Source organism: Vombatus ursinus, unplaced genomic scaffold (assembly GCF_900497805.2).
Source record: "Vombatus ursinus unplaced genomic scaffold, bare-nosed wombat genome assembly UNPS02007344.1, whole genome shotgun sequence".
Taxonomy (NCBI): domain Eukaryota; kingdom Metazoa; phylum Chordata; class Mammalia; order Diprotodontia; family Vombatidae; genus Vombatus; species Vombatus ursinus.
This window is the reverse complement of record NW_020947122.1, coordinates 1756235-1774157: the sequence shown is the minus strand read 5'-3', so window position 1 is coordinate 1774157 and position 17923 is coordinate 1756235.

Below are 17923 nucleotides of genomic sequence, written 5' to 3'. Positions count from 1 at the left end.
AAACAATATTATTGTTACTGTATACAACGTCCTCTTGGTTCTGCTCATTTTACTTTTCATTATTTTGTGGTCTTATGACTTTAGGTCCAGTGTTCTTTCCATTATACCAGACTGCCTCTGGGAAAAAAAAGTGACCAGTGTTTGAATTAGTATATGAACCTAAGCCTGGAGAGAGCGTAGAAGCCTGTAGGGTCTGTAGGCAGTAGGTGGAGTAGCGCATAGGTATAGTGCTGAATCTGGAGTCAGGCAAACCTGAGTTTATGTTCCGCCTCAGACCTTTGGTAGCTGTGTAGCCCTGAGTAAGGCACTTAACCTTTTTCAACTTCATTTTTTTTCATCTACTAAATGGAGATAGTAATAAAACTGACTTCACCTGGTTGTGGTGTGGAGAAAATGAGATGACACACGTAGATAACACATAGCACATGGTTTGCTATATAAGTGCTTGTATTTAATAGTTAATTCACTAGTGTCTACAGCATTGACTAAAGTGCTTTAGTAAAAAATGAAATAAAGAAATGAAAAAATGAAATACAGAAGAAAGGCCATTACAAAGTACAACTTTTGTTGTATTTGTAAAACCTTTGGGGGAGGGGGAAATGGTTGTATTGAAACAAGAGAAACAAGTTTTCCTAGCTGAAAAAGTATTAGACACAATACTCAAGTACATTCTCTTTTTCTCTTAACTTGGTTCATTTATGAAATACTTGTTGGAGTACCTGTTCTACAATAATCATATGTTTATTAAAGTGCCTACTGTATTCCTTAGAATGGTAACAGTTAGCACAATATTTGGCACAGTCAATTAATACATGTTTATTGATCAATTGATTGTATTGAGGAATATGCTAAGTTCTAGAGGAAATGTGAAATTTGGGCAAATGCCTGCCCCTGATGCACTATGGTAGATACAGAATGGTTCACACTCTCTAGAATCTTATGGTTAAGTTGGGTGAGACAAATCATTTGAATATGAAACAATATATAACAGCATGTATGACATGATACAGCTAGATGGTATGGTATATAGAGCCCTCTGCCTGAAATCAAGAAGACTTGAATTCAAATCTGGCCTCAGACACTCATGACCTTGGGCGAGTCACTTAACCACTGTCTGTCTCAGTTGCCTCAACTGTAAAATAAGGATAACAAAAGCAACTACCTTGCAGGTTATTGTGAGGCCCAAATGAGATAATATTTATAAAATGTTCTTAGTACAATACCTGGAACATGGTAGGCACTATATAAATGCTTAATTACTTTCCCCTTCCCCCTCTCAAATAAATGAGTGATATAGATAGTAAATGTTATGTCGATTTTGAGAAGGGAAGCATCCATGTGAACTAGATTGATCAAGGAAAGCTTTTCAGAGAAGATCAATTACTCATGCAGACCACTTTGATGTCTTAACAATGTTAAAGAGGAAAGCAGCCAGTGATGAACTAAATCATTTGTCTAAAAATTAGGGTCAGCAAAGATATAGTATGCTAACAGGCAGCTAGGTGGTGCATCAGATGGCATGTTCTACTGAAAGTCAGGAGCAATTGACTTTGAATTCTGCATTAGACATTTACTAATGGTGTGGCTCTTGGAAAATCACTTAACTGCTTTTGGCCTCAGTTTCCTTTTCTATAAAGTAAAGATGATAATAATAGCATCTATATCTCAGATTTGTTGCATTATCTACAGCATGCTTTGCAAACCTTAAGATATTACATAAATGTTGGTTATTATTAATGTGGTGAACTTCAATGGACATTAGCCAGGTTATAGAATTTAGTTAAAGCACAGACATACTTGAACATATATATTAGAAAATGGTTCAGAGTTGAGATTTCATTGGCTTAGGAATTCACAGAGAGGACATGCCTACTATCAATTCTGATCAGCAATTGTTCTGCATTTTACAATATTATAGAATTACCTGGGGAGGGAGGGAATAAGCATTACAAGCCCACTATAAATCGGGCACTGTAGTAAGTGACTTTTACAAACATTATCCCATTTGGTCCTCATAGCAGTTCTGTGAGGTAAGTACTATTATTACCCCCATTTTATGTATGTGGAAATATAAAGAGCTTGAGTGACTTGCCCAGGGTCACACATCTAGCAAATATCTGAGGCTGGATTTGAACTCAGGTCTTCCTGATTCTAGGCCCAGAACTTTATCTACCACACCACTAGCTGCCTTGGGGTACTGTGAAGTTAAATGACTTTCCCAGGGTCAGGAAGTCAGTCAGTATGTGTCAAAGATCGGATTTAAATCCAGGTCTTCCTGACCGTGAGGCTGACTTCTCTATCCATTATACTATTCTGCCTCTCACTTCAACTATTACATGTATATGCTAGGTTCAAGTCAGAGGACTGGGGTTCAGATATTGGCTCTGCCACTTGCTAGCTGTATGACCTTGCTCAAATCATCAGATTTTGGGTGGCCTCATTTTCCTCATCTGGAAAATGAGAGGGCTGGACAAGATGACCTCTAAGATCCCTATCAGCTTTCAAACCTATGATAATAAAATTCAAAGAAGGAACATAAGTTGAGTATTGAAGCACAGGACAGATTTGAATACACAGAGAATAAGTGAGATGGGGTATCAGAGAGTAGATACCACATGTGTTAAGGCACAGACCTATCCCCTGAACCAGAGAGGGCCCCAGTGACCCAAATCTTTTAATCTTCAAATTGCAGAGGGAAGCAGCAAAAGTAATCTTTATTTTATGTTTTGGGGAGAACTGATAGAGACCCTAGCTACAGCCATGGCATTAGAGAAAGAGAAAGGAGAAGGAGACACATTTGGACAAATAGACACTCATACACACACACTTACACACCCACACACAAACACACCCACCCACCCACCCACACACACAGCCTTTTTTAGGATTGGCAAAAAAAAAGACCCTGGTGGGAAAGTGTACAGTAGTGCGTACCCTAATTCTTTAAGCTCCCACTGTCCTTATTGGACCTGCTGGGAACAGCTCCAGTTCTTCAGGCTTGTCACAATACAGCTTTCACCCATGTTAAATTCATTTAAATGGTAGAAAAAATAATTGCATTCAGTTTGCACATCCACACTTAATTAAGTGCACACATTCAAGCAATCAACAATTTGCATATGCAATCTCTTTTTCAGCAAGCCCATATTTGCTCATCTAGCACGTTGTGAATATGGGATGGAAACACATTGTCTGGAGAATAGCAATTTTCCACAGCCAACTTCAGAGACTTTCCTAATTCAAAGAGACTCCAACTTGGTGCTCCTTTATTTTAGGAAATGCAGAGCTCAAACCCAGCAGGACTGTGAGCAGCTTCTTTTTTGGTGGAGAATGATATTTGCAGAGGGAAACTTTCTAGACTAGAAGGGGTTAAACATGTTTGGCTTTCTCGTGTGGTTCCAGTCGCATGCTCCTGCTTCACCGTTGTTCTGGGCACTGAGGCTCATTAATGACTTTCATTGCTTTTCATCTACAAATGTATTGCATCTCCATATATTGGATGCTCATGCTGTTACCCAGTGAAGGGATTCTTGTTCTCCACCTGCACTTTTCATGACTATGTTGCTCCAAAGAAATCTTTGATATATGGAGATGACAAATAGTGGGGATATGCCTAATACTGAAGTGACTTCATGTGTGTCATGGTTCTCCACCTACTCCTAGAGCAATTTTTGGACAGCTCAGAATTTCTCTCATTCCCAGAGCACACAGAATATGCTAATGGCTACTCAGCTGAAAGGACTGTATTTTCAAATATATGTTCAGCAAGCAAAATTTAACTACATGTATAAACACATGCCTCCATGCTTTTTGACAACTTGTTTGTAAAAGATATGTTCCTTTCTGTATACACAAATTTCTGAATGGAATTCAACAGTTGCAAAATTCTCAGTCTCTCTCTGTCTCTCTCTCTCTCTCCCTCTCTGTCTCTTCCTTCCTCCTTCCCTCCCTCCCTCTTTCCTTTCCTACCTTCCTTCCTTCTAAGCACAATTAACGCGCTATCCTTTTGGAAAAGGTATTATTGAATGGCTGCCTTGGCCCGAGTTGGGCCAGGAAATTTAGAACAGAAGCAGTCACTTTTGTAAGTGATCTATGAATTGCCATTTAATAAAGCGGAGGCAAACCGATGTCATATAAAGAATGTTAGACTTGGGGTCAGAAGGCCTGTCTTCAAACCTTGTTTCTCCCACTAACTTGGACAAATAATTACCCTCTCTCTGGGTTTACATTTCCTGATCTACAAAAGGAAAGAATTTGAACTAGATGATTTCTGAAGTCCCTTCCTTTTCTGAGATTCTATTACCAAAGTACTTCTTATGCTTTGGTTAAAAGCTTGTTTTGTATTTACCAATAGAAAACTCTGCAGATTAAGCACCATTCCTAGGTAACAAGTGGATAGTGCATCAGGCATGAAGTCAGAAGACCTGAGTCCACATTTAGCCTCAGACATTTAACTCTGTGACCTTAGGTAAGTCCCTTAACTTTCTGTCTCAGCCTTAACTGTAAAATGAGGATGGATAACAGCACCTACCTCACAAGCTTGTTGTGAGGATCAAATGAGATATCTGTGAAGCGCTTAGTGAAGTGACTGACATGTTTAAAAACAAACAAACAAACAAACAAACAAACAAACAAGCTTTTTCTTAAAGATAATCTCTCCCCTCGTATCTGCCTCATGGTTTAGTATTTAGAGATATCTGGCACATACCAGGCACTTACATGCATATTGACTGATTGGTTTCTTCGTCTTCCTTCGAGTTTCAGCTAAAATACCTCCTTCTATAACGGAAGACTCCTCCACCCTCTTAATGCTCATGCCTTTCCTCTGTTGACTATCTCCAATTTATTTGTATATGTTTTATTTGTACGTAGTTGTTTACCTGTTGCCTCCTGCAGTAGACTATGAAGGACATGAGAACAGAAACTGTTTTTTTTTTGTTTGTTTGTTTTGTCTCCATTATTTATATCCCTGGGACTTAGCAGAGTTTATAGAACAGAGTTTATGGAGCCCTTTTGCTGAATCCAAACTTCACAGAACAAACACCCTTAATAAGAGGATTTGTTCTGTAAAACTTGCTCTCAGTCAAAGGGCTGCACTTCAGGACCTAGAGGGCCGCACGTGGCCTCAAGGCTGCAGGTTCCCCAACTCCTGGTATAGAATACAGTTGTTGTTCATCCTTCATTTCAAAGAGGACCAATGACATCACAGGGTGATGTCTTGACTTGCAAGTGAATTGGATTTAAGTGAGGTAGAGTTGCACAAAGCCATCAGATTCACTATCTCTTCCAGGGTCATCGAAGTCCAGTGGCAAGACAAGAGTCAGGACTACTGGCCGTGGCCCCAGGTGCAATGGATAACCTTGGCATCTCTGACGTCTGACCAAGATCTAATTGTTCCACATTGCCAGCTTCAGGAGCCTTCTTGGTGGATGGAACAAGCTCTTCTCATCCACCCATTTCACTAGGGGAAGTCTTCACATGCTTGGAGTAGATAACCTCCTACCTTGCCAACAGGTCTGAGGCCCATGGGTTATCCTCTACCTGGTTAATCCCCTCTACTGAGATGGTTTTACAGAGATGCAGCCACTCTACGTGCTACAGCTTCTAGGAGCTTCAGGTGAGAGTTGGGTGGCAGGTGGACACTAATGCTGAGTAAGCCTCCCCAGAGGGCTTGGCAAGCACACAAGAAGTGCTAGTCCTCCCTGAACACCTCGTAAGCCTTGTAGAACATAGTAGACACTTAATAAATGCTTGTTGACTTGATTTGGTGATCTTCAATGAGCCTATCAATTTATTCAATCCTATCCAATTCAGTCCAGTTCAACTCAGTCTAACTCAATTCAACTTAATCCAGTCCAAACCAGTCTAATTCAGCCCAGTACAATCCAGTCCAGGCTAGTCTAAGCCCATCCAACATAAATTAAGTGACTACTGTGTATAAGGTAGTAGAGATACAAAAACCAAAACCAGGGCAGCTAGGTGGTGCAGTGGATAGAGCACTGGCCCTGGAGTCAGGAGGACCTGAGTTCAAATACAGCCTCAGACACATAACACTTACTAGCTATGTGAACCTGGGCAAGTCACTTAACCCCATTGCCTAACCCAAAAATAAAAACCAAAACCAATAGAGGGTAGCCTTTGCTGTTAAGGTGTTTATATTCTATTGGGGTTAGGGAGTGGAAAGTAACATGAAACAACTGGAGTGTTTTGTCTACAGGGACAGCTCATAAACAATTTCTGAATCCTTTGAGCTGACAGCTTTAGGCACTGTCCTATGGTGGTCACATGTGCCCTATTGAAGCTTTCTGGTCAGATCATTGCAAAGGGATGGAGTTCTCTCTTTTCTCTTCCCTGGGGGCTAAGCTTTTCATTTAAGCCACAACAATAGAAGCAGCAAGGAGACTTGGGGCTCCCAGTAGGAGGGTAGTTTTTCTTAGCTTGTGGTTTTCTGTGGTATCTCCGGGGGTGTGGTGGCAATGTTTAACAACTGACTTTCTAGAGAAAATATACATATGATACACCTTTAAGTTTAATCTGTATTATTAACATTTTCTTCTTCATTACTTTCTTAAGCCTAGACAAGCAACAAAGCAATAAATCAAGCCCTGATTTATGGCATTTGCCAGTTTCTGAGATATTTATCAAGAATTTTACATTCAGCTCTCAAAAGCCGGCTCCATCATCCCCTGTTGGCCTGGGTACTTTTGTAAAACTCATGTGTACACCACAAGACTTATAAGGAATAACACTGGCACTGTCTCTATCTCTTCAGCTCTCTATAGCTCTGCTCCCAGCTTATCTTTGCTGAGCAAAAGAAGTCTCCTATCTTTAAGAAATGGGAATCCTTCTAAAATTGTTCATAAATAGTAACCAAAGCAGGATGAGAACTAATGACTAAGATTTTCTGTACACATTTTAAATAACACAATGGTGAAAGTAAAACAATTAAAAAAGGAAATTCTTATCTTGGTCTACTAGGTACTTGTATAACAACTGTATAGTACAAAAGGAAAAAGAAAATATTCAGAAAGTTAAAGGGTTCTTACAAGGTCTCCTGGACACTCTGGATAGTTTTTTTTCCAGGTATAAGACATGTTCTTTAAGATTTTTTTTAATATATAGAACAGTTAAGTACTAAAAAGGAGAGAAAAAGTACTCTTGTTTAAAGGAAAGAGTTAAATAGTTTGGTAAACAATATAAGATATTGTCTCTATTAGAGAGGAACATACTGATACTTGAAAGGATTAGAAAGAGAATTTTGATTCAATAAAATTGTTAAAACATATATAGAAAAAGTTGGCATCAGACGAGATACAAGCAATTTGAGACAAAAAATGAGGAGTGTTTTAAATATAAGGGCTTTAATCATCTGGTGAAAGCTGTAGAATGATGCCTTGTTTTCATATAAACAACCTGATGATTTGGGGGGGGTGCCTATAAAAAAAGAAATTTCTTTTATTAAAAACTGGAAAAATTGAATATGAATGATAATAGTTTTATAGACAAAATATGAGTTGGGAGTTGGGAACTTCTGAGCTTTGAGGCATGATGATCCCTGAACTCATTTGCATATAGCTATTTTACAACTTAAGAGGATAAAGCAAAAAAAGAAGAAAAAAATAAATTGTTATGATTAAAGAAGAACCATTAATTTGATAGGAAAAAATTGAAGGTTGTGTCACTGAAAACTATGAGTCTGTGATTTAAACCTTTGAAAGATATAGGAGATGAAAGACTGAGGCTGAGACAGGTGAAGACTGATGAAATAGCAGGGGGCCAGAAACATTTATGTCAGAGCTATTTGAAGAGACCACTAGCAAGAACTGTCAGCTGACAAGAAAGTTTTGGCTTCTTTTTTCTGGGCTGGTCAAATAAAGACTTAATAGCAATTATTCTCCATTTCAAAGCTGAAAAGAGGCATATCTCTGATTTGGAGTGGGAAAAGTAGAAAAAGGGAAGTCAGACACTCATTTGCTTAGCTCTATAACTGCAGCTGGTTAGGTTGGGATGCCTTGACCAAAGAGTCAACCAGATCTGTTTACTGTGAACTTTGTTCTGATTCAATGAAAGTGTCCTGGTGAGTGAATAACTGACTAGATTGGTCTGTCATGCCAAGAGATAGCCATCTTTTCAGGGAACTGTTATTCAAAGTAAGAAGTAACACTTTCTAAATACTGTTTTAAGGAGTAAGTTGTAAGCTGAAAGAACTTGGAAATGCCACATTCAAATATAGAAAAGCAGAGAACTTGGCCTGCTGGAGAGTGGTAAAGACAAAAGTAGGATATCTCAAAGGTCTTAGTTCAGTTTTAAACTTTAATAGATTTTTGGGACATCCTGTGTAAAAGCAGTTAACAGAGAGGCAGGATGCTGCAAAATGTTCCTGAATGGACCAATGACATCAAAGCTTGAAATCTATAGTAATGAATTTCCCCAAGCACATGGATTTTCATTTCTCATTTGTTTCCCTGACAAGTTCCAGTAAATGTATGCATCAACAACTAAGGAGCTTTGAAAAGACTTCTCATAGGAGGCGGTACATGAACTGACCCTTGAAGATAACTAGGCATTTTAAGAGGTAAAGGTGAGGAGGACTGGATGGGGGTGGGGGAGAATATAGTGTAAAGACATAAAGAGATTTTTGTCATCCAGTGATTTGATGATCCACTCACCACACTCTAGCTTGTTCAGTCTCAACATCTCATTGCCAGCCCTTCTTATGCCCTGCTTTGCATTCATGAAGCATTTCCAGCACTAAGCTCCATTTTGAAATTGGAAAGAGCTGGGGTCCTGCCTGGAAGGATAAAATGTGCATTATGGGAAAGTATTTTCATGGTTGTATCTGCATGCTGGAGGCTGATTGAACCAGAGATGTAAAGTATGACTAGCCTGGCTTACCACAGCTTGTCTTTATATTGTGGGCACATAGCTGGGATCTGGAAGCATCAGTCTGAATCCTTGTGAAGTTGAAATATAACCACACCAGACCAAATTGATGACATGTTAAAATCCTGTATCTGGCTTTGACTGTAGGGGCATCCACTTTCTCTCCTCTCACTCTCTTCTTAACCCTTGACAATCCAACTTCTGACCCCCTCATTCCTCTGAAATTTCTCTCTCTAGTTACCAGTGATCCTTAATTGCCAAATCCAATGGCCTTTTTTCAGTTCTCATTTTCTTCAACCTCTCCACAGCCTTTGACATTGTTGGTCACCCTCTCTTCCTTGATACTCTCCTCTTTTTCAGAATACCACTCTCTCCTCTTCCTACCTGTTTGACTATTCCTCAGTGCCCTTTCTTGGATTCTCATCTAGTTCAGGGCTTCTTAAACTTTTTCCCCTTGGGATTCCTTTTCGAGTTTCAGCAGTGTCCTTTGGTGTTGCGTGGCCTGAGGGCACATGCAGTGCAAAGTGTATGTGATTTATGTTCAGAATCATGGCTACAGTGAAGTTGCGCTATATGGGCAAGTTCTGCCAGAAACAAGTTGGATTCATCTTGCGTTTGAATTTTAATTAATTTTTTGTCATCTTGCATTCAGAAACCTTTTACTGTTGCCAAATTTTTCTAGACTCCATCAATCTCCATTTTAAAAAGCACTGGTTCTAGTTTACTCCCTCCTCCCCCCTTCTCTTCTCTCTCTATACTACTTGGTGACCTCTTTAGCTCACTTGGGTTTAATTACCATTTCTATGCTGATGATTCTCAAATCTCCTTATTTTACCCAAACTACTCTGTTGACCTCCAGTCTCCCATCTCTGTCTTTCAAACACTCCATACTGGATGTCCAGTAGACAACTTAAACTCAACATGTCCAAATTTGGAACTCATTATCTTTCTCCATAACCTTGGCCAGCTCTTATCTTCCCTATTACCATTGAGAGTAACATCATACTCCCAATTTCTCAGGCTCACAACCTAGATGATATCCTTTACTCCTCTTTATCTTTCACCCATCCATCGCCCATCTGTTGCCAAGGCTTGTTGATTTCACCTTTGCCACATCTGTTCAATATACTCCTCCCCTCTCCCTTCTCTCCTCTGACACTGCCATCAGTCTGGTGCAGGCTCTGATCACCTTATGCCTAGACACTGCAATAACCTACTACTACTGGTGGAGCTGCCTTCCTCAGATTTCTCCCTACTTTAATCCATTCTCCATTCAACCACCAAAGCGATTTTCCTGAAGTGTAAGTCTGACCACAACACTATCCTACCCAATAAGCTCTTTGTTGTCGTTGTTCAGTTGTTTTTCAGTCGTGTTTGACTCTTCGTGGCCCCATTTGGGGTTTTCTTGGCAAAGCTACCGTAATGGTTTGCCGTGTCCTTCTCCAGCTCATTTTACAGATGAGGTATACAGGGTTAAATGACTTGCCTAGGGTCACACGGCTAGTAAGTGTTTGAGGCTGGATTTGAATTTAGGTTTTCCTGATTCCAGGCTTGGCACTCTTTCCACTGTACCACCTAGCTGCCATTAATAAACTCTAGTGGCTCCATACCACTTCCAGGATTAAATATGAAATCTTCTGTTTAGCATTCAAATTTTTTCATAACCTAGCCCCCTCTCACCTTTCCAGTTTTCTTAAACCTTCTTTAAACTTTCTACCATATACTCTCTAATCCGTGACATTGGTCACCTTGCTTTTCCACAAGTAAGATACTCCATCTCTTGGCTCTAAGTATTTTCTCAGGCTATGCTTGAAATACTTTCTCTCCTCAATTCTGACTTCTGGCTATTCTGGATTCCTCTAAGTTCCAACTAAAATCCCATCTTCTGCAGGAAACCTTTCCCAACTTTTCTTCATTCTAGTGTCTTCATTCCGTTAATTATTTCCTATTTATCCTGTATATAGCTAGTTTGTATATATTTATTTGCTTGTTGTTTCCCCTGTTAAGATTGTGAGCTCCTTGAGGGCAGGGACTGTCTTTTGTCTCATTTTGTGTCCCCTGCACAGTGCCTTGCACATAGTAAATAAATATCGATTGACTAACTAGCTGCAGATGGGATAGAAGAGGCAGAAGTCCCAAGTAATAGCTGAAGAGAGAAGCAATTTTTACCTAAATATTTTCTCCAGGAGAAGGGATGGCTTTCCATTTGCTTGGACGATTTTGAGAAAATCATATGCTACTTTTATTTTTTGCTTAGAAATTATCCTATTTTACTTATGTTTCTTATTTTTATATCACCTTCATTTATGAATATATCTCTTCCCCCACCTTTAATCAGCATACCATCCTTTGTAAAAAAAAAATGGCAGTGGCAGGGAATAGTTCAGCAAAACTAATTAATATTTTTTTAAATTAAATTTTATTTTACTTTAAAACAAAGGAAGGAAATAATCATTTAATAAATGTCTACTATACGCCAAGCACTGTCTTAAATGTTTGCAAATATTTTCTAATTTGATCCTTACTGTTACCCTGGGAGGTAGATGCTATTATTATCCGCATTTTACAGTTGTGGTAATTGAGGCAAACAGAGGTTAGGTTAGTTGCTCTGGGTCACATAACTAGTAAGTATCTGAGGCTGGTTTTGAACTCAGGCCTTCCTGACACCAGGCCTATCACTCTATTCACTGTGTCACATAGCTGGCTCTAGGAAGATCCACTTTCCTTCCTGCCCACTTCCCTCCCCTCTTCCTCTCCAAACTCCACTGAGAAAACAAGAAAAACAAAACTCCTGTTACAAATATGTCTAGTCAGTCAAAAGAAATGACTGCATTGGCCACATTCAGGAAAAAATATATGTAAAAATCTGCACTCTGAGTCCATCACCTCTCCATCAGGAGGTGGACAGCATGCTTCTTTATGAGTCCTTTGGAATTAATGTGGATCAGTTTCTAAATCTTTCAAAGTTGTTTGTCTTCACAATATAAATGTTATTATATAAATTGTCCTTCTGGTTCTTCTCACTTGACTTTGCATGAGTTCATTTTAATCTTCCTGCATTTCTCTGAAACAATCCCTTTCATCATTTCTTATGGCACAATAGCATTCTATCACATTCATATATCATAACTTGTTCAGTCATTCCCCAACTGATACACTCTCCCTCAGTTTCAACTTCTTTGCCAACCAAAAAGAGCTAATATAATTATTTTTGTACATATGGGTCTTTTACTTCTTTTTCTGATCTTTCTGAGATATAGACCTAGTAGTGGTATCTCTGAGCCAAAGTGTAGCTAACTAGTATATTGACCATTTCTGACAATATATGTAAATTTATGACCTATAATATCCTCACTAAGCCCTCCCACTTATCCTCCCAAACAATTGAAAGAAAGGGTAGCCAGATGGTGCAATGGAGTCAGGCAGACCTGAATTCAAATCTGACTTCAGACACTAACTGGGTGACCCAGGCAAGTCACTTAACTTCAGTTTCCTCATCTGTAGAATTGGGAAAATAATAGTATCTGTCTTTCAGGGTTGTTGTGAGGATCAAATGAAATAATAATTATAAAACACTTAGCACAGTGCCTGGTAGACACTATATAAATGTTATTTATTATTGTTACTAATATCAATAGTACTGTTATTATTATTATTAGTAGTAATAGTACTAGTAGTAGTATTCCCCCCCCCCAAGGAATGAAGGAAGGTAGGGACAATTTTTCAGCTCTTCTCCAGGGTCAAGGTAGGTCATTTTAATTAAACAATATTCTCTTTTTTGTACTTTCCATTAACATTCTCATATTCATGGTTTATATTGTTTTACTGGTTCTACTTAATTCACATTGCATCATTTTATGTAAGCCTTTTCCTATTTCTCTAGATGATAATGATGGTGCTTTTTACTGTGGTCATATGCAACTGGACTAGAATGTAGTGAAATTATGGAAGACAAATCAATCTTAATTCTGAATCCACTCACTTAAGCTATTTCTACCATGGAAGGGAGATTGTTGTTTTGACTGAGATATCAAATACTATATAAATGACCTCATACCTATTCTCATTCTCATATCTATTACATTTCATCTCATTAGCTTCAATCCACATTCCTAGCATGGCTAGACCTTTTTGCATCTTAATTCTGTGATCGATTGTATAGCTATCTCTACTCTGTGTCATTTGTGAATTTCATAAGAAATGTTATCAAAGCAATATTATCCAATTCATTAATACAAATGTTAAAGATATATGGGCCAAGGACAGAACTCTATGACATTCCATTAGGGATCTTACAGGTTAACATTAATCCATTAACTATTATTCTTCTGGGTCCAGGCAATCAATTCTGAATTTGCTGAACTTTAATATCACCTGGTCCACAGAGTCTACCCAGATGCTATGAAATACTTTTTCAAATTTCTTGCTGAAATCCAGATATATGATGTCCATGGTCCATGTATCTCCTAGTTTAGTCTTCTACTAGAAAAGGAAATGAGGTAAGTCTGCCATAACTTGCTTTAATAACTCCATGCTTGCTTTAATGACCATCTCTTCTCCTCTCTTTCTCAGAATTTGAGAACTCTGCCTTTTATAGTAGCTTCTAGAATTTTGCCAGGAATATATGTCAAGCTTCCTGGACTTTTTTTTCTAGATCTTAAAAATAAGTTCCTTAGCTTTAGTTCTTCCATCCCTCTCCATATTGTCACTATTCTTCAGAGATCTCTGATGTCAGTTCAAGACTCACACCCACAAGTACTTTCAGCATTTGGGGACCTAATTCTTCTAGACAAGGTGCCTTGAACTCATTGAGAACAACTAGAGTGCTATCAACATTTGTTACTTTTGTTTTTATTATTACTATCATGGCTATTATCTCCTCATTGCTTTTTCGGTAACAAGTCCTTGCTAACTTTTCTTGTTCTATCCTTTCCATGTTAAAGACTGATATCCTTGGTAGAGAAAGTAGAAGCAGTTTAGAAATTGAAGAATGCTGTCTTTTTAGAGGATTGTTCTCATCTTTTTCATTTATCTTAGTTATCTGACTTTATTTCCATTCTCATACATGTCTGTAACTTCTATGCTTGCTGGCAGGCATGATGGCATAGCCTATAATCCCTGCTCCTGGGGAGGCTACAGTTGATAAATAGGTTGACCTTAGGCACTCAGAGCTGCAACAGGGCTAAAGCCATTGGGGTATGGCATCAGTATGATAAGCCCCTAGGAGTCACAGTGAGTCTACTTAACTAGGGGCTACCTGGCCCAGCTTTGAAGCAGAATTGGTCAGAGCTCCTATATTCATCAACAGTGTAAGTGGTCACTACACTTCCAGCCTAGATGAGATATAGAGGCTGTCTTCAAAAAAGAAATCGAAAGTGGTTGATGAATTCCCTATGAAACAACATTCCTCCTTTCAGATATTCCCTCCCTTACTTCTTCCCTGAAATCACTTGCCACAGCATTGGTCTGAGTTTTGTTCTTCAGAACATCCCCTCCTTCTTCAACCAATTCTTTTAGAGTCTCCAGTCATAGGCCCTAAGAACATAGAGAAATCTATAAAAATAATATAAAAGTCTATATGTAGATATAAAGAAAATACTACATGTTGCATTTGAAGAATGATTGACTCTTAGGTATTTGTTATATCCTAGGAGAGGGATCAAGAAGTCATTACAGATTGCTTTCTGATAATTTTGACCCCATGTATTGCTGTGGCCAACTCCCTCCCTGCTCCCAACAAAAGGTATTGCTTGGGATGGTTTTTGAGACAAAACAGAGAACATTTTCCCACTTACCTGTACAAAACCTTTTTGTGTTTGCACCTCCATAAATTAACTGGTGACAGTTCTATAATAGGTTATTATGGGAAACTAGGGACATTCTAGTTTTTATCTAGCCTTTTGAGATTGATATCTTGGAGGATAGCATGTCTTGTCACAGAATGTCTCAAGATGTTGAGAAGGAAAAATCACAATTCTAACTCATTATGCCATTTCCTTTGTATATACATCCCACATATAGAACAAGAGATAACCATTTTTCAAGAACGATGCTCCAACTCTCAGGATTCTCTCCTTCCAGTGGGCCATGGGGAGTGTAGGGAGGGTTAGAGGGAGCATAGCACTTTCTCCTCCTTGTGGGTAGGTGTTCTTGGGTCATTGCTCACTCACATAAGGCACTGTCTGAGGTAGCATTTGCATACACACATACACACCTGGATAGTCCAGCTGAGCTTGTTGTCAGAGAGAGTACTGAGTATCCTCTAATGAGATGTACCCCCTGAGCTGCAGGCATGTAGCAGTAGCAAAGCGTATCAGATCCAGGCAGCTAAGAACCCTGTGATAAGAGAAGACAGTCAGAAGTAGGGGGTGGGTACCAGAAATATGGGGTGACTCTTCTCTGCAATTATAGTCATTGTATTGCTCAACATTCTCTGAAGCATTATTTTTGATGTGCGTGCCATTGGTTGCTAAATTATAATGTAGCACTTTATTCTCATCTAAATGCAGGAGAAAAGACATACTTCTTGAGTTGTAGAAGAGAATTTCACTCGAGGGTTTTTAAAAGCTGTGTCCTATAGATCTATAGAAACTTGATCTATTTTAGCAGAGATATTGATAGACCAGAGAGTGCCCAGAGAATGGTAACCAGTATGGTGAAGGAACTTTGAAATTACATTGTAGGATGGTAATCTGAAGAAAAAGGACATACTTTGCTTGTGAAAGAGGAGACTTAGGACGGGACCTGATCACTGTTTTCAAATATTTGAAGGATTTTGATGTGGAAGAAACATTAGACTTATATTAGACTTACGTCAGAAGATGGAAATAGGACCAGTGAGAGAAATGACAATGAGGCAGAGCTCAGCTCAATACAAGGAAGAATTGCTGCCAAAGTAATTTTTAAGTGCAGATTTGACAATGTGACTCAGCAATGCAACCAACTCTAATGGCTTCCTAGTGACTCTGGGATAAAATATCAACTCCTTTATTTAGCTTTTAAAGCTAAACAACTTGGCTCCAGCCTATCTTCTCAAACTCATTGGACATTACTCCTCTTTCCCCACTCTATTATTTTATTATCCAATCAAATTGGTCTTCTCTCTATCACTCACACACAACACTTCATCTTCCTTCTTTCCTTCTTTCCTTCTTTCCTTCCTTCCTTCCTTCCTTCCTTCCTTCCTTCTTTCCTTCTGTTTTTCCTTCCTCCCTTCCTCTTGTCCTCCCTTCTTCCTTCTTGCCTTCCTTCCTTTCTTTTATCTTCTTTCTTTCCATCTTTTGTCCCTGGCCTTTGAACTAGCTGTACCCAAGCCTGTAATGCACTTCTTCCATATTTCTGCCTCATAGAAATCTTTTCCTTTTAGATGGAGCTCAAGCACCATGATTTGCAGTAGGCCTTTCTTGATCCCCCAGCTGCTAGTGCTCTCCTTTCCAAACTACCCTGTATATGTTGTATTTATTCAATTTATATTTATGCCACAATATTTCTATGAATACTTGTATCTCCCATTGGAATGTAAGTTCCTGGAGAGTAAGGGCCATTTAGTTCTTTGTACTTGTATTTCCAGTGCCTAGCACAGGGCTTGGAATGGTTTGTGCCTAATAAACCTGTGTTGATTTATTGATTAATACTTAGAAGTGTCCAAATATGAAAAAACCTTTCCTTGTGAAGTAGTGACTTTCTCCATTATTGAGGAAATTTTGATTAAGTATAAGTTGGACTGAATAACCTCTGAGGTTACTATCAATTCCAATAAGCTATGAATTTCATTAGCTATTTCACAAGTGGAGTTGGGTTTTAGATGTTTTTTGTCAACCACAGAATTTGTCTCTCTTCTTTCTTCTCTTAATTTCCCCATTTCAGTCAATCATTCTTTCAGTTACTCATGCTTATGACTTCAGAAGCATTTGTTTACTTTGTCCATCTCACATGCAGTTGTGTCAATACTAAACACATTTTTAAAAAAATGCTAACCTCTGTATTTTACAATTTATATATATATATGTATATATACTTTACCTTTCCCTACTTAACAAACCATCCCTTGTAACAAAAAAATAACAAAAAGAGTAATTTAGCCAAACTAACAAAGGCATCAACTAAATATGAAAGTATTTATAATATTCCCCATCCATATTCCTCCACTTCCACAAAGAAGGGAGAGAGATTTGTTTTTTTCATATCTCCTTTTGGAGCTGCTTGGTCATGTTAAGTACATAGCATCTAAGTTTCTTCTTTTTCTGTTACTGTTCTTCAGGTACTTCCAATTCTCTCTGTGCTATATTTATCATATCCATTTCCACCGTACCATCCTCATTCCTACCACTATAGTACAACCTCTCATTTCCACTTTTCTAGGCTACTGTGTTAGCTTTCTAAAAGGTCTCCCTACCTCTCTCTTATTCAGCCTGCAATATGTTTTACACAATGCTGTCTGATTATCTCTCTGACTCAACAAATTGCAACCTCAAATAGCTCCTCTATCCCTCTTTATTTTTCAATCATCATCTATCTATTGGTACCTTCCCTACTCCCTTCAAAACATCACTAGGTCCTCCCATCCCCTTTCTGACTGTATCTCTCCTCTCTTTCTCAGTATATGCCTAGAAAAAAAAAGCTGTCTACAACTGCTACCTTCACTTCCTCTCTTACTCATTCCTCAACCATTTGTAATCCTGCTGATCTGACTTCCAATCACATTATTAAACTGAAGCTATTTTCGAAAATGTTATCAATTTTCTCTTAATTTTCAAATCCAATGGTCTTTTCTCAGTCCTCATCCTTCTTTTCCTATCTGCTGCCTTTGACAGTGTTGACTAATCTCTCCTCCTTGTTCTCTTTCTCTGGTTTCTATTGTGACACTGCTCCTCTCCTTTTCCTTCTTCCTGTCTCAGTTTCTTCTTCTATCTCCTCTGCTGAATTGTCCTGTGAACGCATCACTTTTCTCTCACAGTTACCACTTTAGTTCAGGATCTCATCAACTCTCACCTAGGACAATTGCCAATGGCCTCTTAGCTGGTTTTGCTGCCTTAAGTCT